Below are 25,686 nucleotides of genomic sequence, written 5' to 3' on the forward strand. Positions count from 1 at the left end.
TCGGTGTGCCTGCCCAGCATTCTTCCGCAGAGACACGCCAGTGCTTGAATTTCCGTTGCATACTGACACTAGACAGCCTTCATAACAGAAAAGAAAAGGATTTGGTATCACTAATTAAGCGTTTTAGAACAGCAAAGCAACAACCATGTGTCACACAATGCGAATTGCGAAACGAGTGGGTTGTCGAATGCTCCCGCCCCTTGCAAAAGCGTCAGGCACAATTTTTTTTCGTCGCCAACCACAGTCGAAAAATTCCACAAAGTTTCTTGCAAGTGTGTTGCAGGTACCGCGATTCTCCGAAGAATGGCGAAAGATAGCATAGTGAGTCCTTTTTCATATCACGCAAATTTATGGCGTTGTGGTTACCCTTCAAGCGTACCTCCTGTGGCATACACAAACATTGAATACATAGCCGGAAAGGAGTACTAGTGCTGGGAGTCCTACCATGGCTATGCGAAAGTAGATTGGGAATGCAGATAGACTCACTAATTGCGATACACAAAATGTACGCATTAGACTTTCTACGTGTTTCATATTCGGGTGCGCCGACTTATAAATTGCGTCCTCATGGTACTCCTGGAAAGAGAGGCCGTAAGGTTGGGCCTTGGATTACCGAAATTTATCACCAATAGTGTTCTCTAGTTAGAGGCAATATTTACCTCTGTTTTGTGTAGAATTAGAATACTAACGGTACAAACAATTCTGAAGATTGAAGAGTGTCTTATAAAAATAAACAAATTTAATTGTATCTGCCCCCGTTATTTTTTTTCTGTCTCAGTGGCGTCGGTTTCAGACTCCAGAGTAGAGCTAGCACAATCACTTGTTGGTTGATTAGATGTTAAGCTGATCAAAATTCCTTCCATTAGTGATGCCAGGCAGAACTTTGTACTCAGTTTTCCCTATATATATCCAATTCTTGCAAAAAGTGTCCCTTCACATTTATAAGCGGCCTTCTGCAACAGTATGTAGAGGGGATAAATATAACAAATATTATAGGTACTGATGCCTCACAATCCGAAGATAAATCTGGCATTGAAATTTTCTCCGAGACTTTTAAGTGGTTATTCTGATTAAGACTTCCCAATTTCTTGGTAGTGTCTTTGGCGGAATTTCTGGTAGTGATTATGACATTAGGAAAACTCAGCCCACCAACCTCAAGTGTGACCATAGTTACTGATTCGTTATCCTTTTCTTCAGCACTTGCTTCTAATAGTGATTTGCTATTATCACATACATTTAAGTTTCTTGTTTTGATACATACAGCTTTGGTCAAATTGGTCGGAGTTTCGAGACACAAGGGGAAAAAATTAATGAAATGGCGGATACTCTGGCGAAAGCCACTCTCGGTGGTCTGATACTTTCAATTATTCCCACATCAGCCCTCATAATACGTGACATATTTCAAAAGTGTGCCATAATCCAAAGCTCTGGTAATCACTCACCTAAACGAATATAGACACCTCTTGTTCCCTTGGCGCATACTATAAAAATTTCTGCTCAACACGCAAAGAAGTTGTTTTTACACAATTGCGCTGTCGAATTCCAAATTCAGGTATTATATGCGTACAGCTGGTCTGGCTCAATCCCCTATTTGCTTATTTTGTAACAAGGATGAAACAATCGAACATTATTTTTTATTGTGTAGCCGCTTCAATTTACTGAGCAATAAAACATTTTTAAAGCAGCTTTTAATTGAAATATATTGGATTTCATTATTTCTAGTATTCTTTCCTTGGGAGCCTCCTCATTAGGCCTCTGTCACCAAGATCAGGATATTAGTTCCGCTGTAGCAATATTTTAATCGACTCAGGGCGATTTTCGTTGCAAATCTCTAAATCACCTAAATGAATTTTTTTCTAACCATTTTAAAATGCCTTACATAAACATTCATATGTGCTTCTTTTTATCTATTTGTTTGTTTGTTTTGCCATCCCGAATATTTGGTTTGAGCCATACCTATAACCTATCATCATCATCATCATCATCATCATCATCATAAAAAGAAAGGGTCCAGAAATTGCGCTCATCCAGCCTTCGCTGTGATGGTGCTGCTTGATACGCGCAGGGCTGGAAGTTCTCCTTTTTTGTGTGTGTGAGTATAGCCACAGCATAGCGTCTTTTTATTTAGAACGTTGGCAGTAAGCGTAAGTGTGATATTTTTTGGTTTCTTTCGCATTGTTTGCAGACATTGGATCGTTTATAGCTACCGGCAGTAACGTTGGACATCGATTAATAGGAGCAGGTAACAAGGATGCATCGAGAAAATGCCGCGCTATGTGCAGAAATGAGTTTGCCTGGCGTGATGAAACTTACATATCAAAAGCTAGGTTTTTAAAGTAAAACTTGCCCCACATATGTTGTACTGTTCAGTAGAATCAGAGTCAAACGAAGCTGATCAAATATAATTGTTAGAAGGTAAGTGCAAAGTTAACTAAACCAAGGTACGCGGAGATGCAAAATACGGCAGAGCTAGACATACCAGTTTGCGCAGCAAATGGGAAAGTGGTTTCCTTGGGCAGCACATTCTTAGCGGTTATCGTTGACGCGAAGTCGCCCCTTAATGCTTCTGCTGACCAGCGAAAAACACTCCTTGGTCACAGCACTGGTCTGATTCACTTTTATGGAAAAAGGGTAGTCGTAAGCTTGGTTATGTCGGCAAAGAGTTTAGAGACAGCAGAACGGCATGGCGAACCCTGTTGGAGAAATGAAGCAGGAGAGGTCAAGAATTTCTAGAACGCCACTTCGAAACTACGTTCTGCACTCTTTTTAGCTGAGCCTGCAAAAACAACAACTCTGGATCAGTTTTGCAGCTATACACCCGTTTTTCTACTGTAATCTTGATGGCTTTCCTAGTGAACTTTAATGAATCCGGCGTACAGTAAGAAGATACCCGCTATGATATGATGTACTCCACTACGTAATGGCTTAAGAGATGCCTTAGAATTCGACATATCTCGCACTTGCGTCCTGACGTGGCATTGCTTCAGAGTTTTGTGGAGCAGAAACTCTTTAGGCGAAGTCAAGGGAGATATGATCCTATTCTTACTCTAAAACAAAAATTGGCAGATAGATATCGAAGATGACGAAACATTCCTCGTCCAGTCGCTCGTAATTCCTAGTGGCGCATTTTTCAAGCAGCTGAAAATCGACGAAGCGCATAAAGAATAACAGTAAAAATTTTCAAGACATTCTTGTATAGCCCATAAAATCTAGAACAAAACTTTTTTATGGGCATTTCCATATAGTAAAGCGTTACGAATGCTTCAATTTTACGAGTCCTGTGCCTATGACATCAAATGCCAGATTGAGAAATCAGGATTGTTTCTGCGCAATTGGCCGCATGACTGACGGCAAGAGATGTACGCACGTACATGTTTCTTTGTGTGGTATAAGCACTCCTTATTCGAAGTGCAGACAGTACAGAAGCGAAGAAACGATATTTGGTATTTCCTTGCGCCTATAGCTGTTCTTGGGCGATTGCGTTGTTATCTGCACTGCTCGACTTCAGGGACCTATCAAATACCGCACTTTGCCCGTATTGAAAATTGTGACAGTGATATCTTACAACACCACTCGTGAAAACCAACGTCATGACGTAGCGCCGTCTCTATGAATGCAGTTAGAACGAAAGGTCAAGTTCTATGCACAACTCCTCGAGAACGACGCTCAAAAATGTTCTTTAAAAAAACAGGCTTAGTGCGTAAGCACAAAACAACAACTCATTTACGCTGCCTTACTTTGGCCTGTCAATGCACCTAGACTGCACATATATTATTCCCCACTAGAGGGAAATAAGGCACCACTTATTAAAAAATCACCGCCCAAGTACTCCGCACAAATAGTTAAACAGTGAAAGCTGAAACGTGCGGCCTTGGTGTTTAGCAGTGGGTTCAACCCGACGTAGGACTAAAGCCTTTCACACTTACTGCTTACATTTTTGTGCTTCTTAATGAGGTTAGACACACGTTTGACTTCGGTTTACCACAGTGTTTGTTTCGCATGCCGCACATTGTGCCTCACATGATCACGGTCATGAAGGAGTGTAATGAGCCGTTAAATGCGTTTCGCACTGCGTTATTCACAGTGGTTCTTCTGGGAGAACTGGCGGGCAGAGACGTCGAAGCCGAAGCCAAAGTGCCGCTGGAGAAATTCTCACTGAAAGTGGGCTTCCCCTTGGTGAACGCGCTTCCGCAATTATCACGTTGACACCACAACGCCGTGCACTTGTTCGGCATAGGTACTGCACTGTGTCGCCTATAGGCAGAAAGAAATTAGGTGCTCTTTTCCCTTCTTCGGGAACCACGCATTCAGTGTTCGGCACAGCATTGTTGCAAGCGTTTGACATCGCGAGCTATCTCGGTGGCATTGTTTGGACGATTCCCTCGCCACCAGCGCTTCATTCCCGCACGTGATCTAGCGTGGTTTGGAAGGCTCCCGGATCATCGGTACGCAGCTGCTGCCGGAACTCGTCTTCGCGGGCTTGTTTTTGTGCCAGCACTGCACCAGCGGCCCGGCGTATGCGAGCCCTCTCACGTTTTCTATGTCATCGCTCTTCTGAAGCTGTCCATGGCATACAACCACGTGGAAGGTTTCAGGAGGAACTTTTGCACGCGTGATCGGCGCCTTGGCTGTGACTAGATGGACGACGTCACTCACAACGCAGCCAACAGCATGCGGGCTTGGGTACGACGGTGAGAATGACGTAACTGATCAGACAGCCAGTGGAGACTGCTCGTGACACCACTGCCGGACAGCTTTTCGTTTCTCCTAGACATATGCAGTTTTCGTAGCATAAAACGTTTGTGCGACTTACATTCTATTTGTGACCTAAGCTACATTATACATCCGGGCCTGAGTTCATAAAACAGTCCGCCACGATGGATCAGTGACTAGAGTGCTTGTCTGCTGACCCCCGGGTTGTGGGTCCGATCCTGGCCGCGAATGTCGCCTTTCAGCGGAGGTGAAATTCTATAGACTTGTGTACGCTGTGCGATGTGGGTGCGTGTTAAACAACATTAAATTCAAAATTTTCGGAGCCCTCCACTAGAATGTTCCGCATAATAATATCGCGGTTTTGGAACGTCAAAGTTTATTGTTATATTGCAAAACTTGCTCTTTAGCCTCGAGTCCTTGCTACAACATTCTTTACCGTGACAAAACCACGACGGCAATCCTACAGGTTTAACTTACGCACTTCCTCGACACTACAGAGAAAGACGGAAACACCACAACCAATGAAAAAATAAGGGAGTATACATGATAGCATAGTTACACACAACGCATTTGGCATTGAGATAAAATTATTGTAGCTAACCGCTTTATACGAGATCTTAGCTTTTCGTTTCGGGCGCCCTGACGATGTCAGACGACTGCGGGCTGAGGACGCCTGCGTTGTAGCAGACGTCCGATGTTTGCTTGTGGGTATACGTGTTCGTGTTTCTTCGATGGTCATTGCATTCTCCACGGTGGTCTAGTCGTCATGTTGCTTTCCTGGTGACTTGATGAACAGGGGATTTATCCAGGCCACGGCTGCCACATATTAGATGGAGGCGAAAATATTTGAGGCACATGTACATATATTTAAACGCACATCAAAGATTCCCAGGTGGACAAAATTTTCGGAGCTCTTCACTACGGCCTCCGTGATAATCATATGGAGGTTTTAGGGTGCTGAACTTCAACCATTAATAATGATATAGATCAATCGTCGCGCGAAAAAAAGAAATACTATGCCACTTTGGCGGCGTTAGGAACGGTCATGGCAAGTATGCGTGGGAAGAAAAAACTATTAAGCCTTATATAAAATAAAGCATGTGGACAGGTGGCGTTCAACAGTCTCCTTCCTCTGTTCATCGTTTTAGATTTACTCGGTCAGGAATGTTGCGCGACACATATACCTACAAATAGTGCTGTACAGATTCATTAATATTAAACTATATTTGTGATACCTGTATCAGAATACACACGGCTGTATTTCGCGCAAAATTCTTAGTACCCAATATGGGCGTGGTTTTTCTGACTACAGAATAAAGATTGAGCGTTAAAAGGGTGCAGTTACAAGAAGGCATATTCTTTCAGAAATACATTCATTTAATTTAAATGATGAAATCGTATTGTTCTGCTTATGCATGCGCGGTATTTGATAAACTAGGCAAGTACGTGATGAAGAATGTCTTCCATGTGCCATTTGACCGCCTAAGAAAAGCAGTGTACCGTCATACGTTATTACATCGGTGTGCGAAAAGCTCATTCGCATTGTTTGAGACATGGTCCCCCTCCTCTTATCGCTAGTGAAGAAAATGGTATAGAAATATGCATGATATGTGTGTGAGAGATGAAGCGAGAGGCTGGAAATGAAAAGCGTGTGCAAGCTTATCACTATGAAACGCTTTTAGTTCTAGTGCAGCGGTGGCGTAATGTTTGCGAATTATACGCGCGTACTGAGAAAACATTCCCTAGCACGAACAAAAGCACATCTGTACTTCAGCTTCACCGCTATGCCGACACACCTAGCGCAGCTTGATCTAAGGCCGTCCTTGAAGTCAGCTGAGCACTTCTCATGCCACTCTGCACCTAGCAGCTGGACCCAGCCATGCTCCAGACATCGCACGCCGCGAGCGTATCAAGTTAGTCGCAACAGCAGGAAAGAAAATTGCCCATAAGGTCTTCGTGACGGATTGCCTCGTAAGAGTCATGCGGTGGAAGTTGTATTGACCTCTGTCGGAAAGGCCGACCCAGAGACTCGTGATAAAGAGGCGGGGTAAGTCGACAAATTGTGGTCGTTTTATGACTCACCGTTCGCCAAATTGGTCAACTGCTCTTTAGCCGAGCCTCGTGGGGCTCTCACTTCGCGTTCGACGTTCGCATAGTCACGTAGTGCGAGCAAATGTGCATGGGCTACCAGCGTCACATGATAATGTTGCGCATATACGCAGTTATTCTTTCCACGAGAAGGCAAATGCTATTGCTGCTTATATGCGGGAAGTTGTGGACGCAGAAAATAAACTACCTACTATAAGGTATTTTGCCATACGTCCTACGCAAAAAGCATTGAAGCAGTCTTTATATTTTTCTTGCTTTGAAAGCCAGTTGGGCGTGCGCTCGATTATACTGGAATAAAACAAACATAGCTTGCACAGATATTAGCAAATGACAGTGCATAGAAAACAAACGAGCGGAATAACGCTGCTGACCTGTACTTACCTGTACGTTATATGCCCACGAGTCTGCTTTGGCAGTTACCACCTTCAATTCATCATCATTTCAACGTTTGTTCCTCGTAATTTTTTTTCTTCAAGGTGTGAATTACTCTGCGTGCCTCGAGGTGTTTACGATGAAAGAGCCTGCAACCAAACGGATTGCTCTTTAAGATATCTTGGGTGCAGGATCCGGCTCGCAGCATCGACCACATTCTCACAGGTCTTTAAAAATGTCACGCGGCGAACGCGCGAAACTTGAAGTTTGAAAAGTATGTCCTGATTGCTTGTGACCAGTGCGAAGAATGGTGAGCGAATGGTCAAAAACTAAAGAAGTTACATGCAACATTCCTAACAGGAATGGAGACTATCTGTTGCAATGCTAGAACCGTTTGGTAGGACATTCTATCTGTTTGACAAAAACACCATTACTTTATTTATGGGGCTGCGCAGTACATGATCGGTATAATCGCTGATGTTACGCACTCGCCAAGCCCCTTTTCTCAAAAATTTGATCAGCGCTTTCATTTTGTTATCTGCATGTTGTTTTCAAGCATTACCCTTGCCATTATTGGTTTCACATTATTAACAGCTTTATAAAGCTGAAAGGGAATTTTTTCAGGATTCTTTCATGACAGACTTCTACTGTTATACTCAACAAATAACAAAAGGGAATCAAGAGATATCAAGCGCGTCGATAAATGATTCGTCAGAACGTAGATAATTTTGCATATAGATAAGGCCGTGACAGAGTTATACATCACGGTGACAATGGTGCAGCAGCTAGAACAATATTCGCTAATTCTGCAGTAAATTGAACACATGAGACTAGCGTTTTTCTTGTTAGTAATGAGTATTACATCTACTTCTTCAGTGAATTATTTATTGGACTTGCGTGTGTGTTGCTTGCATGAAAAGACGAATTTTTTCTTTTTTTGATAGGAAATCTACATTACCCGAAAATGAAATAAAGCATTAAGAGACGTATTACTCCCTAATTCTTAAGCCGATTTTTGAGTTTAGCCTTTTCTGCATAAGAATATAATCTTTTCGCATAGACAAGGTGCAAATATCTTTTGCATTCCGAGCTTTAGGTCTGTGCAAAGACCTTAATCTCTCGGAATCAGTGGAAGCAACAAATGAATGTGAAGGTTATCTATTAACTCTATGTATTCCAGCTTTCACCCATATAGACAAAGCATATAGGTGAAGTTGGATTAGTCTATCCAACGCATTACCTTAAAAATTATTTCGAAATACTAAAATTACATCAGAATTTTATAAAAACATCCAATGCGTAAACTTCACTGAACAAACCGCTGTAAGTGCGCACAGAACAGAGACGTTCATCCCAAATCACCTGCAGAGGTGGTAGGTAGGTAATAAACTTTGTTAAATATCCAATGAGGAATCATTGGCCCGGCTAGGCCTCTAGGGGCCACCCTCCGCGGAGCATTGTGCGATGTCCTCGGTGATAGCCCTGGCTCGCTGGGCAGCTCTGATTTCGTCCACTGCACATGGGCTGAGAAGGGCGGCTCGCCATCACTCAGTCAGTCGTTCTGGGGTACACACTCACGCTCGTCCGAGTAGGGGCGGCGAACACCGCACTCGCACTCCCAAAGTATATGTGCGATGTCGGCTGTCTCGTGTCCGCACCACGGATAGCCGGGTGACGGGTGGAGCGAGCGACACAGTCTATGCAGGTGTCGGGGATTGTCAAATCTGTCGGTCTGCAGATGCCTCAGATCAGACGCCTGAGACCTCTCTAGCTACATGTGGGGTGGTGGGTAACGTCATTGCGTTTTTCAGTAATGATTGAGGATCTCGTGGAAAGTAACCATGATGTCCTTGCAGTCCTGTAAGGACTCAGGGTCTGTTATTATCGACGCAGATGTATTATGTCCTCCGACCTCGGGTGCCTCGCCATCGTCGACGTGTCGCACTTTGGCGTCCCTTTCATCTGCGGCGCGGCAGGTTAGCAGTCTCGCGACGAAGTGGGCGCGCTCGTTGCGGTTCGACAGGAGGTCAAATCTTTGCTCTCTGTCAAGCTCTCCCACGTGCGCGGGGAACCACTTGAGAGACTTCGCAGCAATCGCGCCAGACTTGAAATCTTCGGCTCTAGCGTTTAGCATGTCCGCCGCATCGACAGAGACCTATCCCTTCGTAAAGTTTGAAACCGCATCTTGGTGTCACTCACGATAAGTGTGTCCTCGTTTCTACTATGAACTATTGCGAGTGCTATGGCAATTTCTTCTACCACCTCAGACGATGGCAGCCTCGCAGATCCCGTCACCAGAGTTCAATCCCTGGTGTCGATCACATCCATGAAGAAGGCAGGTGTCCAATGGCGCCGTTGTTGCTCTCGCTCGTTCTGTGGTTGTCTTCGGTTGGGCCGGGGGTATCTAGCAGCGTCGACAAAAAGGACACCGTCTTGTTGGCCATGCTTTTTGAGGATCCCCTCCGCTCTGCATCTGCGCCTTTCTGCATCGTGCAGTGGGTGCATGTTTCTGGGCATATTCTCTGTGAGTATAGCATTCTTTACTGCTGGCAATAGCGCGTCCTTCAGTCCCCGCATCCCTTGGTAACGTATCTCGAGGGAGTCGAGGATCCATGGTTCTTCCGGTCTTGGTGCCCGACAGTCTCTCGAGCTGTGCGGTCCTCTGAGCTTCAATGAAATCGGCGAGCGTTGTGTGCACGTCCAGCTCAAAGAGCCTGCAGTATACCGTGTATAAAGTTACGCCTAATGGAGTTTTGTAAGCCCTGCGGATGATTGTGTCGAGCTTGTTGCTCTTGCTTCTGCTCCAATTGACCTAAGAAGTGACGTAGGTGATGTGGCTTAAAGTATGCGCCTGTATTAGTCTCACTACACATTGTGCTCTTTCATTCCTTTCCTCTTGTTCGTGATTCTTCTTATCAGGTTCGTGGGGGCTGCCAGTTTCTTCTGCAGCCGGGTGACCTACTCGGAATTTAAACCGTTTTCTGCCAGCAGAGGCCGAGGACTCGTATCTTGAACACCACGGTTATGCGGACTCTTTGTTTTGTCGTGACACAGACGTCCGTCTGACGGGCCTCAGCCACGCCCCTCGGGGGGGGGGGGGCGCCCCGGTTTTCTAGGTCTGTGGAGTAGGATCTCTGACTTGTTTGGCGCGCAGACGAGCTCCGTGCCTTCAAGGTACCTTCTCAACTTCCCTGACCGCCCGCTGCAGCCTTTCTTGCATACTCCTAGAACTAATGCTCTCTGTGGTCCATATTGTAATGTCCACGTAGATTGTATAGTTGATGCCTTCAATCCCGTCGAGCCGCGCCGGAAAGCCAATCATAACGAGGTTGAACAGCACTTGGGGAGAGCACGCAGCCTGGCGGCGTCTTGGCACCTCCAATCTCGGCCGTCTTTGATGGCAACCCGTCTATCTTGATTCGGGCTTCTCGTCTGTCGAGGAAGCTGCCGACATACCGGTAGAATCTCTTCCCTGGGTTTAGCTGACTGATCTTCTCCGGTATGGCCATGTGCCTCGCAGTGTCGAAAGCACTTTTGAGATCGAGCCCGAGTTTGGTGCGAAGGAGCGTGTTCGGTGCATCAACGACTTGTTTTTTAATCTGAAGCATTAAGTCCACGTAGCCAGTCTTTTCCGGAAACTGATGATGTGGGTGCTAAACGCGTTTCGCCTTTCGAGGAGCGTCACCACCCTATAGAAGCAGGCGTGTTCCATCACCTTGCCCACGCACGACCTGAAGGAGATCGGCCTCATGTTCTTGACTACCAGCGGCTTGCCCGGTTTGGGTATAAGCACCACGTCCACGATTTTACATTCGTGCGGAACCCGACCTGTTCTCCAGCACTCATGGACATAGAGGCATAGGTTCATGATGGCCTTGTCGTCTAGATTTCTGAGGATTTTGTTGATGATTTCTTCCGCACCAGGCGCCAACTTCGTTTTGAGTAGCTAGAGAACTACCCTGATCAACTGCACAGAGAAGCCTGCGTCGAACTCTTCGTCGGGTGCGCCAGTGTACTCGGTGTTATCTAGGCTCTCGGGGCAAATGAGGTGTGTCCGCGCGACCTCGTCTGCAAGTGACTCTGGATCGTCCTTGTATTTGTGCAGCAACTTGGTCATCTTTGTCCGAACTGCCGTTCTGGTGCTGGCGTGGTCTAGCAGGTGCTTAAGGATCCTCCAGGTGCGTCCTGCGCTCATGTTTCTGTCCATGGTATTGCAACGCTCTTCCCATTGCTGCTCGCATAAGCGGGAACAGTGTGCCTCAATTTTGTGGTTAATTTCGGTGATTTTTTTCCGTAGCTATTTAATAAACTTCTGCTTACTTACTCTACGCTGCATCAATTTTTCGGCTTCGACGAGGCGCGCCAGACGGCTGTTCACTATGGTTGTGTCGGGAGTTTCAGTTCCCTCGCCGCTCTTCCCGCCAGTCCGTCCATTCGATTTCCTTGGTGGCTTTCTCTACATTTCCTAGGATTTTCTTGCACCATGACCAATATGCGCCTACAGAGGTGTGCGCCTACATTTTTTTAAATGCGAGTGCATTTATTAGTCGAGCTATGTCAAGCATCCGGCGTTTTCCGTGGCGTCCGTAGCGGTGTCCGTGCACTAGCAGGTGTTATCTCTCCCGCTGTCACTTCCTCTTCCTTAGCAACAGCTCCTCGCCCCTAGTAACCGGGGCATGTGTGCGAGAAAGTGTAGGAGAAGGTAGGTGCAGTGCTTCACCACTCCTTCCCTCGCCGTCCACTCTCTCTCCTCCCTGCGCTCCAATTTTTCGTCTGCCCGCGCCCCTCTCGACCATTTGCTGGCTGGGCGCCTCTAAAAAATCCGGAAATGTGTGCTCGACACGCCACTGTGAAACGCCAACGCGGAGCAAAAACGCTGTTTGTTTTGTTCACTTCACAGTATTTCTAACCGTGAACGCTAGATACTGAAGCTGGAAACAAATACCGCGTTTCTCGCGACAGGAAAAAAGTTATGTGTGGTCAACGGTGCTATTGGATCCACGGTGTAGAAAAAAAAAGCCAATGTTATTCTTGTCACGCTGTGTCTTCACGTGCAAAACGCCATTATGGACACTCTGCTAAAATAATAATAATAATAATAATAATAATAATAATAATAATAATAATAATAATAATAATAATAATAATAATAATAATAATAATAATAATAATAATAATAATAATAATAATAATAATAATAATAATAATAATAATAATAATAATAATAATAATAATAATAATAATATTATTAATAACATATTTAACACTACCATTCTTATTGATCATTTTCAACATGTTACATGTCAAGGGATGATAAGGCTAAATGCAGATTAAGTGCCTGACAATGGCCCAACCACTTAAGCACTGTGCCACATGGTTTTGAACATATATGAATTATACAATTAAATAGAAAGCAGAAGCACTAAGAGGAAAAAAACATGACAGTATTGTCAGGAATAGTTTAAGACACACATAAGAACAATTAAAACTAAAGCACTATTTTTATTACAAGTGGCACACACCACATAACGCGCTTAAGCCTCTCCTCATATTATAAGGGCACACATGACAAGAAATAAGACCTAACGAAGTATGCGGATAAATGCAATCACATTTTCTCACGATTACTTTCGGGGAGGTGGATTTTATGAATCCACTCATGATTTATGATAGCTTTTAAAATATTTATTTTTAATAAAGAAATTGAAGCGCTAAGCTTCTTTCTCTGTGGCTATTGTTTCACTGTGAGTGACCATCTTATTGCGAGCCGAGTTGTCCCTGTGGCGTTAACGTTTGTGGATGCAAGGCACACTGAGTTTGTGTAAGAAGCTGATGGAACTCCACTTGGTACTTTGAGCCATCTTGTTGTTTTGTGGCTATGCACAAAACTTTATCTGTAATATCGCTAAATAAGCCTTTTGTATGTTATCTTCATTATTTATTTGCTTTATTACGGCCGTGGACTTAGTGGTACAAACATACATTCCGTATTTTAGAGGTTACTGCATGCCTGAAGCGAATGTTGTAATTTTCAAAGCACCAAAAATTAGCGCGTTGAAGAGCCATGAACAAGCAGGGACCTGTTAAACAAAGCCAATGGTAATAAAAGCATTTTAGGTTGAAAATAACCGTGAACGTATTTGCGATGATGATTGATTGATTGATATGTGATCTTTAACGTCCCGAAACCAAAATATGATTATGAGAGACGCCGTAGTGGAGGGCTCCAGAAATTTTGGCCACCTGGGGTTCTATAACGTCCACCCAAATCTGAGCACACGGGCTTACAACATTTCAGCCTCCATAGGAAATGCAGCCACTGCCACCGAGAGTCGATCCCGTGAACTGCGGGTCAGCAGCCGAGTACCTTAGCCACTAGACCGCCATTGCGGGGCATTGGAAGGATGATCAACGGTGATAAAGATGGTGACGAGCACGTTAGATAAAGCTGTGAGCAATCAAATGGGCTGTTGAATAGTTGTAATAGTTCTGGCGATGAATGCGTTTAGTGCATAGACTAACGCGTAGATGATGGTGATCACGAACGATGGGGATGAAAATCTCGAAGTACAGCCTTTATTAAGAGGCTTCATAAACATTTAAGATGATGACTATGTTGATAATAATAATGAACGTGTTGAACTGATGATGAATGCATTGAGTATGGTAAGCAGTAAGGGTGAGAATGATTAATGCGTTGAGACAGAGCTTTCGGATATGAAAGTTCCCAAGTACGATTAAAACAGATGATGGACTTAGCGCAACGTGTGTCCCCTGTTTTCATATGTATGTGGACACTTGTTTGTCGGGGAAAAAAGCTTCCACGTTTTGGGCCCCATCGTGGTTGTCTAGGGGTAATGTACTCGGCTTCTGGCCCTCAGGTCGCGGGTTCGAACTCCGGCTGTGACTGATAGAAGCGGAAATATTGTAGGCCCATGTGCTCAGATTTGGCTGCACGTTAAAGAAACCTAGGTGGTCGAAATTTCCGGAGCTCTCCACTATGGCATCTCTCATAATCATGTGGTGGTTTTAGGACGTCAAATTCCACATTCTAATCATCCGCGTTTTAGTAATTTCCGTTTTTATATTTATTTGCAATAGATACGCGTAAAAATTTTACTTCCGCAACGAGAGTGCCCATGGGAAACATCGAGTTAAGAAAATCCCTACTCTTTCTGCACGTCTTAGTTTTGATGCTCCCGCAACGATGCATTAATTATGTGCCAATCAACTCTCTAAGCAACAATCTTCACTGCATGCCTGAAAAAAATTCTTGAAAATTTCACCGTCAGAATAAAAGTGATAAAAATGCATTGAAGTTGCTGATGGATCAAACTGCCACAGTGCTGAAATTTTCAATCATTCTGCCTCCCGGTTTTTCACCTATACAACCATTCTGCGTCTCATTTGCAGCCCGTTTCTCTTTATTACGATTCCGATATGACGGCTTCACTCTGCTACAAACAATATATATCTACAGCGTACAAACGTTTTGGTGTGCGCTGGTTTAGATCTTTGAATATATCGGTGCTTACAAAGCATGCTTCTAACATGACAGTCTCGTAATACTAAAAGTACTGGTTGTTCGAAAAAAATCATATTAGTTCATCACCATGCTTAAATTCAGTGTTATGCCCAAAAATTTATGCGATAGTCGGTAATACTGTGAGCATTTCTTACGCGCGTCTTCATTGCCCTAATAGTGTCATAATAATTAAACCAATATGTGAACATCGCTGCGCTTAGCCCTTCTTCGAAAGGGTTTATTATCAGTACTGATCACAAGATTTAAAAATCTTGATATCTTTGTTTGCAAATTTAGAGATCATGTTACGGCTACACGACTGAAGTAAGTCATTCTTAAAGGCACAACCTTTCGTGCAGTGAAATACATTACTGATCCAGATGGTATATTTCAAAGAAGTATGTATTCCTGCAATAAAAGTAGTTTTTGGAATTTAACGCCCAAAACCACGATATGATTATGATAGACGCCGTAGTGGAAGGCTCCGGAAAACTGCATACCTTGAGGCTCTTTAACACTTTCGTGAATGCGAAAAATGGGTTGTTTTTAGGTTTATTATTTTCCTGCCACAGAAACTAACAGATGCCTAAGGGTATCAAGTGAAAAAAAAAAGCATTTGTGCTTTTCAACGGTATTAGTGGTATTGAACAAATTAATTTTGAATATTATCAAAGAACTATCAAAAGCATCAAATATGTAGCAAAAAGAAAAAAATTACAAATGCATGCGGGGTCCCGAATGGAGTCATCACGCTTTCGAAACAAACGGACACAGCAGACGCGGTCGAACCAAACCAAATAAAACATTTAAAACTCTATAGATTTACATTGACGATATCGTCAGCCGAATCACATACATGGCTAGTGATCAATACGCAAAACACTACCTTATCCCATATTTGATTACGCTTAATCAACATGACAAGAAACACAAGATAACGCGAAGGTGGTGTCGCTAACGCTCGACTCATCACGAGGGTCCCCATGGTAGACGACCCACGGCGCCATCGCCATGAACCTGGCGTGGGAGACAACTGTCTCAAGTGCCGCCACCCAGCATCGGTGAAAGGCGTCACTGCTGGCGCTACCACGCTGATCCCAATGATGAAGATGGTGAACCCTGCGCCACCTACCACTCGATATTGTTAACCCTAAATGAGGCTTATACGTGAAACACGTATGCGCCACGAGGCGCAAACGATATTAAAGGGGGTGATAGCACCCCCCCAAACATCAATGCTACACACAGGGTAAATAAATTAATAAATAATGAGTTTTTAATACAAGGTATTACTAAAAATATGCATACAAGAGCTCTGTGAGTGCAAACGTTACCTAAAATCATACGAAAATATAATCGATAGTGCATATAATGGCACCTCTCAAAGTAATTTCTCGATGCTGTGAAACAAAGCCATAGGTTGGCTTGCACATGTTTCGCATGAAGCTTTGTTTTTCTGCTCAACTTTCCTTTCTTCGGAGCAGTTCCATATTTTTTGTGTGTGTTCTGGGGCTCTGAGGATACTTCTTGTGCACATGCTAATAAGAACAGTGTAATCGGTTTCCGAATATGCTAAAACCCATAATTAGCACCGGCATTTGACCATTATGCCCCTCATGTATATTTTCAAATACCAAAGTGACCTTTTGATTGCCCTATTTTCGCATCTACGGAAAGGTGCCCACACGATTGAAGAAATAGTGCTGATGAATCTTTCGTTGTTTACAGTACAGAAGACGCGTGGAAAGTTTCCGTGAGATGCGACTATGGTCTTCTCAAGATCAGACACACAAGAAAGCAAGAAGCGCTTTGAACCTTTTTCTCTGACAACGCTGATGGCGTAGAAAGGCCTGGAAATATCGATCAATCAATTCATGAATAAATCAATCAACTATAATTGTGTCCATTTAGCAAAACGACAGAGGAGTGGTGATATAAAAGCAGCCTTCGGACAGCTTGACGAGCCGACCGCCCCCAATTCTAAGGGCTCACGGCAACACAGCGATAGTTGGAGATTTAAATACCAATGAAAAAAGTCAGAAAAAAAAGTTACAATAATGAAAAAAAAACGCTACATCAATTCGAAACAACGGCACTGATCACGAGAAAAACCAACTAGAACAAAAAAAGATTACATGTGGGGCTTAACATCCCAAAACCCCCATACCATTATGAAAGATGTCGTAGTGGGGGGCTCCAGAAATTTCGACCACCTGGTGTTCTTTACCGTTCACCGAAATCTGAGCACACGGGCCTACAACATTTCCGCCTCCGTCGGAAATGCAGCCACCGCTGCCAGGATTCGATCCCGTGACCTGCGCGTCAGCAGCCGAGTACCTTAGCCACTAGACCACCGCGGCGGGGCAGAGCGAAAAATAGTCATAAAATAATCCAAATAAAGGAAACGAATGCATAAATATTATTAACCAAAAGTGTTCACAAATTTCAAGCGTAACTTGCTTGATCAGCAACACAACAGATCAAAATTAGTCAATGTGGAATGATTGAGAAGGGAAGGCAAGGTTTGGCACAGGCGTTGCATTGAAGAGCTTAAACGCGCGGCCGGCAACCATTCATCCCCTTTTCATGTCGCATATTACTGTTTTTTTCTTTTCCAGGCAAGCTATCCCTCTGAAGCACTTTAAGTATTCCTTAATTTATAACGTAAAACGAACACTTAATATACAACAATACAGATGATAAATGGTGGTAATGTGAGCATCAATAAAGAAGTCTGAAGTTGCTGTCCCAAAAGGAAGATTATGAGCAAACCAAATAAACTTTTTTTCATTTTATGTATTTTTTGCAGGTTATAAAACTTTGTTGTGCTCCAGAGAACTATGCAGCAGTTAAAAAAAGGAGCAAAGAAGTGAATAGTAAATATTTAGTTTCACCCATGTGGAGAGAAGGTGTTTGAGGCGACCAACTATTTTCATCATGCCAGTACACTTTTTGATTACTGCATTTACATGACTATCCAAGGGCATACTTTCAGAAAATACCATTGCTATATCCTTGAAGTTATCAACAATTTTATTGCTACGATCTTTCAAAACCATATTTGTAAAAAGGGGGGGGGGGTACTTCTTTATTCTTTGCTCTAAATATCATAGTTTGAGAAAAAGGCAGGGATGTTTACCAGAAATTGGAGCATCAAGTTAGCTACCCTGCACTAAGGGAAAGGGGAAGTGGACCGAAAGATGAGAAAGAAAGCAACGAGCAAAATAAAGGCGTGAAAAAGAAAAAAAGTGAGCGGGGGTGCAATAGCCTATTCAATAGGCCACTACCACGCAAAAAGTTCATGTATATTGTTGTATATGTAATAAGTGTCGGCTACTCCAATATCAATGCAGGCGCAGGACTTGGACAATTTTTGCGTACACCGGATGTCTGACGAACTTGGCATGCCCTCCTAAGAGATCTTCTTCGATCCGTCCCTCTCACTGTGCGTTGGTGTTAGATGCGAAGCAGCTCTTTAACTAGCCTGTGTTACGCTCGTCTCCCTTACAACCAGCTGCACCACGCTTCCCTCGCCGCAAGTGTTGGGGCGGTGCCAAGTTGGTCACACCTTACCTCGCAGTTCGTGGTGACGTCACTTTCTCCCTCACCTACCGCATGCTCGCCGCAATTCACCTCTCTCTCAATTCAGCCTATCCACCACTTGATACGTTCGAGTGCACATCGAGTGAACACTCAGCTCATTTATCTGCGATTGAGAGGACGCCGAAAAGCAAAGCTCCTTCACCCGCCTGAACCTACGCCGAAGCGATTTGGCCTAACCCGGCCATCGTCGGCTTTGCGAGTGTTAGCAGAGCCGAGCGCGTTCCCTAATGACGACGTTGTGCCTGCCACGCCGATGAGGCGCGCGCCGGGGAAGCTGAACGCAAACGTTGGCAGTGGTAGACCAACTACACCGATGAGGTGCAAGTCAACACGCCGATCACGTTCGAAAATGCAGACGGCCCGCGGGTAGCACCGACGAGACGCGAGCCAATGAAGCCAAGCGCAAGCATCTTCAACACGTCGGCAACACCGACGAGACGCGAGCCTAGAAAGCCGAGCGGAAGCGCCGACAGCGGAAGGCCAACGACGGCGAATTCTCGACGTTGCCGTCGTCGACAACGTTATCGGCAACGTCTCAAAGGCACCGCGCGCCCTCTGTGGAAGGGCGCACCCATGAGCACCAGGCTCCGCCGGCCGATCTGGAGGCGCCTCGCCGCGGCAATGTCGATGAAAAACTTGCCACATAAAAATATCTTTTAGTTTCTTCAGAATTGGGCATAAAGGTAATTTTTAACTGGACCACCGCATGTTGCAAAGTTTGCCTGAATATGAAAAAAAGTTTCATTATGTGAAAGTCATAGTTTGTTCCCGTAAATTTTAACAAACTGAGAGGTCTAAAATATTTTTTTTTACTAAGTGCACCTTCTTTTGAGTAAGTATTCATTGCTCAGATATTCATACAAAGGGCTGTATTGCAAAAGAAAAAATGCAAAAGTAGCACGATTTGGCTAAATTCTTAGAGGCCTATGTGACAGAAAGATCGCTTCAGTCCTGTGGAGCTTCAGACATCTCACACAAGCACCTCAATTCACATGTAGACCAAATTTTGTATAGTAGGAAAGAGCGGTACTTTTAAAATAAACGTTTTCCCAATCAGCACCACGATGACATTTTGGGAAGTTCAGGAGGCAGTCACGTGATCAGCAATTTTTTTCTGCCCAAAATAATCTAGAAATGCTTTGTTTTCAATGCAGTAAATCACCACAATTTTTAATACATTTGAGAAGGTCCACAAACTGGCTGGGACGTTTGGCATGGAATGACCCATAGGCGATGATAGCGATAACTATTTTAAATACTTCAAAGGCTCCAAATTAGGTATCACATCAGAAATGGGTATTAATCATAAACAAGTGACTCGAGGGCAACCTTGAAAGGATGAGGGCCGGGGTGGTGTACGGTAGATGCAAGCAGACAATTCCAGGCCCTTGCGGGTGTCATAAAAAAGGAGCGAATATGGGTGGTGGTTTGTGCTGGCAGAGGGTACACTGCTCTTGCTTTATTTATTTATTATTTATTTTTTATTTATCTATTTACTTATTCATTTATTTTCTTTCTATTTATTTGGCTTGAATGGTCTGTGTGGCTGGATGTGCGATGAACTGGCAGGATGGCTCGAATTTCAATGGGAGCATGATAAAACTTATGAAAAAGCCGTAATCGAAATATGTGGCGTCGTGATTTTAGATAAGAAAGGTGATCACGGGTTTTAGATTTGGGAACACTGGAACTGTTAGAATATTCAGAGTAGGTAAAACGTGCAGCGTGGCTTTGGGTTGATTCTAGAACGTTGGATAAGTCAGATTGATGGGGATCCCAGATAGAACATGCATATAATATTTTTGGACGAACAAACGTGGTGTCTGATGCTCATTTGACTGATGGTGGTGCAAGCTTTAAGTGTATATGCAGAAAACCCGCGATTCGTGGAGTTGACTTTGTTAGTAGCGTGGGCCGACCAGCAAATGCTACTCGAGACTTTGACGCCAAGAGTATTGTAGCATGCAGCGAATGAGACTGCGGAGCTGTATATGGTATATTCTGCTGACTGGTGATAGGGCCTGTGATGAAAAGAAACTAATAAAGTTTTCTTTACGTTTAGAGACATTCACCAATTATAACACCACGATAATATGAGGTTGAGGTTGTTTTGTAAAATAATAATATCAGCGCTGTTCGCTATGAGAGGTTATATGACGCAGTCGTCTGCAAAGAGCGAATGGTATAAGAGACGTTTGATGTGATATCATTGATATAAATGACAAAAAAGTAATGGTGCGAACACTGTACCTCGCGGAACGCGAGAGACTACAATGATTACAATACAATGATTGTGAAGAAAAAGAAGAAGGTGGCCTTCTTTTTCGAGTTCTCTCAAGTGAATGCGCAGACGAAGCAAACAACCCAGGAGAGGCCCTCCCGTCACTCTCCGTAAAGCCGCGGGGATGCCAGAACTCGGCCATATTGAGTGGGCTGATTCTTCCCTCTTCTTCACGTACGAACAGCGCAGTGGAAGCAATATCGCTTTCCCCGGCTCAAAAACCACGTGGGCTCGGCGGCGCACTTGCCGGGGTGATTCAATACCAACTGAACGGAATTTAACTTGCTGGGCCCGTGCGCTACCACTGTTTACATAATTTCGTGCTAGTATTCTGCTGTTACGCGAAAGAAGTTTATGTGAACATTGTAAATTATACCATAATACATTACTTTTATTGGCATACATGACGCTATAAGGATGATTTATTGGACCAGTGAAGCTACTGTACTGATGTCAAGTGCCCAAAGTTTTAGAAGCTTTTATTCCCAAGCTTTTTTGTCAGGCAGCAGCTTTGTTTTCCTCTGATTGGGATTTCAAGAAGACGCAGTGAAATATAAAGAAAACACAGCATATTCACGGACTGAATGATGACGAGTGGGGCGAAGTGTCCGTCTGTCTATTCGTGCATCTGTCCGTCCATCCTACCGTGGGTCGATCTGTCCGTCCATGCATCGGTCCGTCTGTATGCCCGTCCGCCTAGTGAACACTCCAAGTACCACCACCTCGCCTCTTTTCGTCATATATTGATTGTATACAAGTACCGCCATCTAGCGGACATTCTCAGAAGTAAACGAAAAGTGGTTAACTACTACATACACCGAGAAGGCACGACGCACGGCTTAAGGAGTTCTCTAGTGTGGTACCATTTGCATTTTCAGCGTATATGCATTCGCTATATAGTACAAATGCCGCCCTTTATGGCTGGGTTAAGAATTAACGAGAGGCTGATAACCACAACGGGGACGCACAAGCCACGTCATAAGGAGCTTCGCCCCTAAAATTGTATTCCCTGTGGCACATACCTGCTCTCTCGGGTATGTGCCACCGGCGATTACGCACAACGACAACGGGGGAAGCACGAGCCACGCCATAAGTAGTTTCGCCCCTAAAAAAAGTGTGGCTGATCCTTCTTTTCAGGAGTCAATTTAACATGACAGTGAAAGGTGTTCTTGTGGAGGTAGTTGAGCGTTCATTGTTCATTGTTTGTTTGACACGAGGGTGAAAGAAATAATTCTACAGTGACAAATTGCAATGTCACGCGAGGAACCGCAAGTCGCTGGTTACTTACAGTGCGCACCTAAAACAGACAGCACACAAAATTAGCACACACAGGAAGAGCTCGGACAAACGACTGCTAGAGCTCGACCCTTAAAGCATGTTGCTCAAATAGAAAGAAAGACGCATGAAATGAACGCAAAGGTATACATAGGATGAGCGCGAACCACTGTCACAATTATAACTCCTTCATGAGTGAGCAGCGCGCTTCTTTCGTAAACACGGCCGTGGCAGTGAGCGAAGTGACACTCGTGCTGTCTCTAACTACTGTTTTGTACGTCAGAGAAAACTTGTGTTGGAAGCACAAGAGGTACAAAGCACCCGAATGCCGCAATAACCGCGCGCGTGAATGTGCTAGCACGCTAGACAAGATACGCATTTCGACATGAAAACAGCATCTGCTCGAAGCGCACTTGGAGTATTGGACGCTTTAAGCCCAGTGCTTGAATATCTCAACTAGGAAGATGGCTACTCACACGTCATCCTTTCGTAAAGAAGTCAAGGCTGCATCCGTCATTTAATAGAACGCCAGAGGACTAAAATCACGCCTGTCACATTTTCGTCAGTTTGTGTTTACCAACGTGTTTCCACTCATCGTCATTTGTGAATCTAATTTGTCGAAACCAATAAGACTTTCAGGGTACGAAGCTGTCATGTCTTCAACATACGGTGTGTGCAGCAAAATTATCGTCTTTGTTCGTCATGAACTGACATATGTTGTGCAACCAATTGCGCCTCACGATGACAATCAGTATGTCGGCATCACTGTGAAAAAGAACAAAGTCATGTTTACTCTCATAGGCGTTTATATATCGCCGTCGAATAATCTCGATTCCAGGAGATTAGCGGATATTTTGAAAGTGTGTCTTGCACCATTGGTCATAATAGGTGATTTGAATGCACACCATCACGCATGGGGAAGTACGCAGACAAATGCAAGAGGACACAGGTTAGCAAACATCGCCTACAACTATGGCTTTACTCTCCTGAACGACGGTAGCCCCACTTTTCTTCGAGGGGTGACCTACGGCAGCTGTCTCGACCTCGCTTTTGTCTCTAACTCCCTCGCGAGATACGTCAAGTGGTTTCCAGATGTTGAGACACGAGGAAGTGATCACATTCCAATCTACCTTAAAATCAAAGGCTTGTCTAGTTATGGTCCATGGACGACCATTCGAGCAGTCCAATGGACCAACTTCAAATCTAACATTGAAGATGCTTGCAGCGATGGCCTACGATCTGGGTTAGAGCAAACATTTAGGAACACAATGCAGAACGGCACTCGCACGGTGACGATATCTTCCACACGAAACGACTTTGACATAGAGTTGGAGCGACTCCGAGCACTTTGACGCCGGGCGGAGCGTCGATATCGGCATACAAAATCAATTCACGATCATAGGGCAGCCAGGAGGATGCAAAAAAAGATTGGGCGTCGCATGGATAGGTTAGCGTCGGAACGATGGACAGCGTTTTGCCAGTCACTAGACCCTCTCAAAAAACTCTCACACATTTGAAAAACGGTACAAGGTCTGCGTCACCCTACACTCTAAACAATTTTACACCCTAAAAGGTGTAAAAAGGGTGTACGCAATAAAAACACTTATATGAACACCCTTTTTACACTTCATTTTTAATTTGAGGTGTTCCTAAATAAAACACCCTCAAAACACTCTATTTACTTCTTATATTTGGGGTGCTATGAATGAGGCTACAAATGATTGATTGATATATGAGGTTTAACGTCCCGAAACCACCATATGATTATGAGAGACGCTGTAGTGGAGGGCTCCAGAAATTTTCACCAGCTGGGGTTCCTTAACGTGCACCCAAATCTGAGCACACGTGCTTACAAGGCTACAAATGCACGACATTTTCGAGCAGTTTTGCTTATACTGTTAGTATACATTAATCATCATGATATCACCAAGGCTCCTACTACTAGCTGCTTGCGGGTCTAGTAATGAATCGAAGCAGAAAATAATGTGACCGAAACGCAGTTTTCATCTATAAAGTACGTAAACAACTGTCAGACTAAAAATACAGTAGGAGCGCCGCTTGTCCAATAGAGTAATGGTCAATTCTTCTGTATCTGTTTTTTTTATCTGTGTCATTTGCGTGATTAGTCAACACTCACAAAGTTCACTGATTTACCTGAACAAGGTGATGTTGCGCACATTGGTGTAGCCAAGCATGGAATACTCCCCCTCTCCCCTATATGATCGAAGCTTTTGAAGCTCGAGATAAAATGTCCACCACCTGTAAAAAACCAACAGCACAATTGTTTAGCCATAACCATCACGTCAACAGGCCATCAGGTCCGTTAAAAACGAACATTTACGTCTTGTATTTTTAGCAGGCACGTTTTATTTAGTTACTCTAGCGAATAATCCTCTTCATCTGTCCTTAAAAGTGCGCCATGGAAATTAGGAAGAGGACACCACCATAAAGAAAAATGCAGAATAAGGACATTTCGGTGACCTTGACGCAGGCTTGCTCACAGTGACGGGAGCATTGTTGACTAAATTCGAACAAAGCTCTCATTGGGTTAGCCGAAACGCATTCTCTAGTTCTCTCTCTCTCTTTCTGTTTTTTTTGTGGATCCCCTTCATTTATTTTTTGAAACTTCCCCAGCAGACGTGCTTCGGTCGAAGCCTTGACTTTGTATGTAGTGAGAAAACAACGTTGATTAAATATGTTCAGCCGCGGTCTTGTTCCAAGGACTGCAAGCTAAGTAAAAATGTAATGTTGCAACGTGAGGACAGAATGAGTATTTAACAAGTTGAGAAAGTAGCGCAAGGTCAGTATCTTTATTTACTGCGCGCCAGAGCGTTCCTCTTCTTTCTTGTTATTGCTAGCTGCATAAAAGCGTGCAGATGCGCGTATGCGCGGTCGTCTTCGTCTTCCTATCAGTACACACGTGGCAATATGCTCTAATAGAATAGTGTGGCAGCCGATGCATGTAATGTTGCAATGTCTTTACCGAAATGAAGGTGCTAATAAAATATCACCTGCGTGACCCTGAATGTGCAGTCCCTAAAGACCCATAGAGCTAAGCAAAAAGCATCAGTTTAGCTTTTTTACTAGTATTCACTACATTATCCATCGTGAACTTTCTTACAGCGCAACACTAGAAAAAATACAGGACAGGGAAGGAGTAGAACAGAAAGAAAAGACGGCCTTTTCTTTCTGTTCTACTCCTTCCCTGTCCTGTATTTTTTCTAGTGTTGCGCTGTAAGAAAGTTCACGATGGATCCCAACCAACTGGCCCGACTTACCGTCTTACTACAATATATTTCACTACATTAGGTCGGTGAAGGTGCACTAAACATTGCTCCTGAATATTACAAATGCGCGTTCTGACAAGTAGCTCGAGCTGGCCGTACTGCACCATCACAATGTTCACTGCGATTCATATGCACTGTTAAAGAACGAGTGTAACGCAACAGATCACTGCCGCAAAAAATGAAAAAAAAGCAGCACCCGCGCTATCAGTAGAGGGCCGGAGCTAGCGTTAAACCGCATCTAGCCGGTCTGAGAGTGCACCCACGCCATGAAGTCTCACAAGAGTGGAAGCTTGGGCTAGTTGGTGCGTAGTCATATTTGCAAGATTGTTTCAGCGCGCGAACAAAGGAAAAAGGACAGAGTAGACAGAAAGAGCGCTGACTTTCAACTAACTTTATTTCACAGAGTGGCAAGAATATATACGTCTGAAAAGGATGATTACAGAGCATGAAGGTAAAAAGCAAGTCTAATCTACACATCAGTAACAAAGCAGGTGTGACGGGTCCTCTATTGCCTCAAAGCC

Source organism: Rhipicephalus microplus, chromosome X (genome assembly GCF_043290135.1).
Source record: "Rhipicephalus microplus isolate Deutch F79 chromosome X, USDA_Rmic, whole genome shotgun sequence".
NCBI lineage: Eukaryota > Metazoa > Arthropoda > Arachnida > Ixodida > Ixodidae > Rhipicephalus > Rhipicephalus microplus.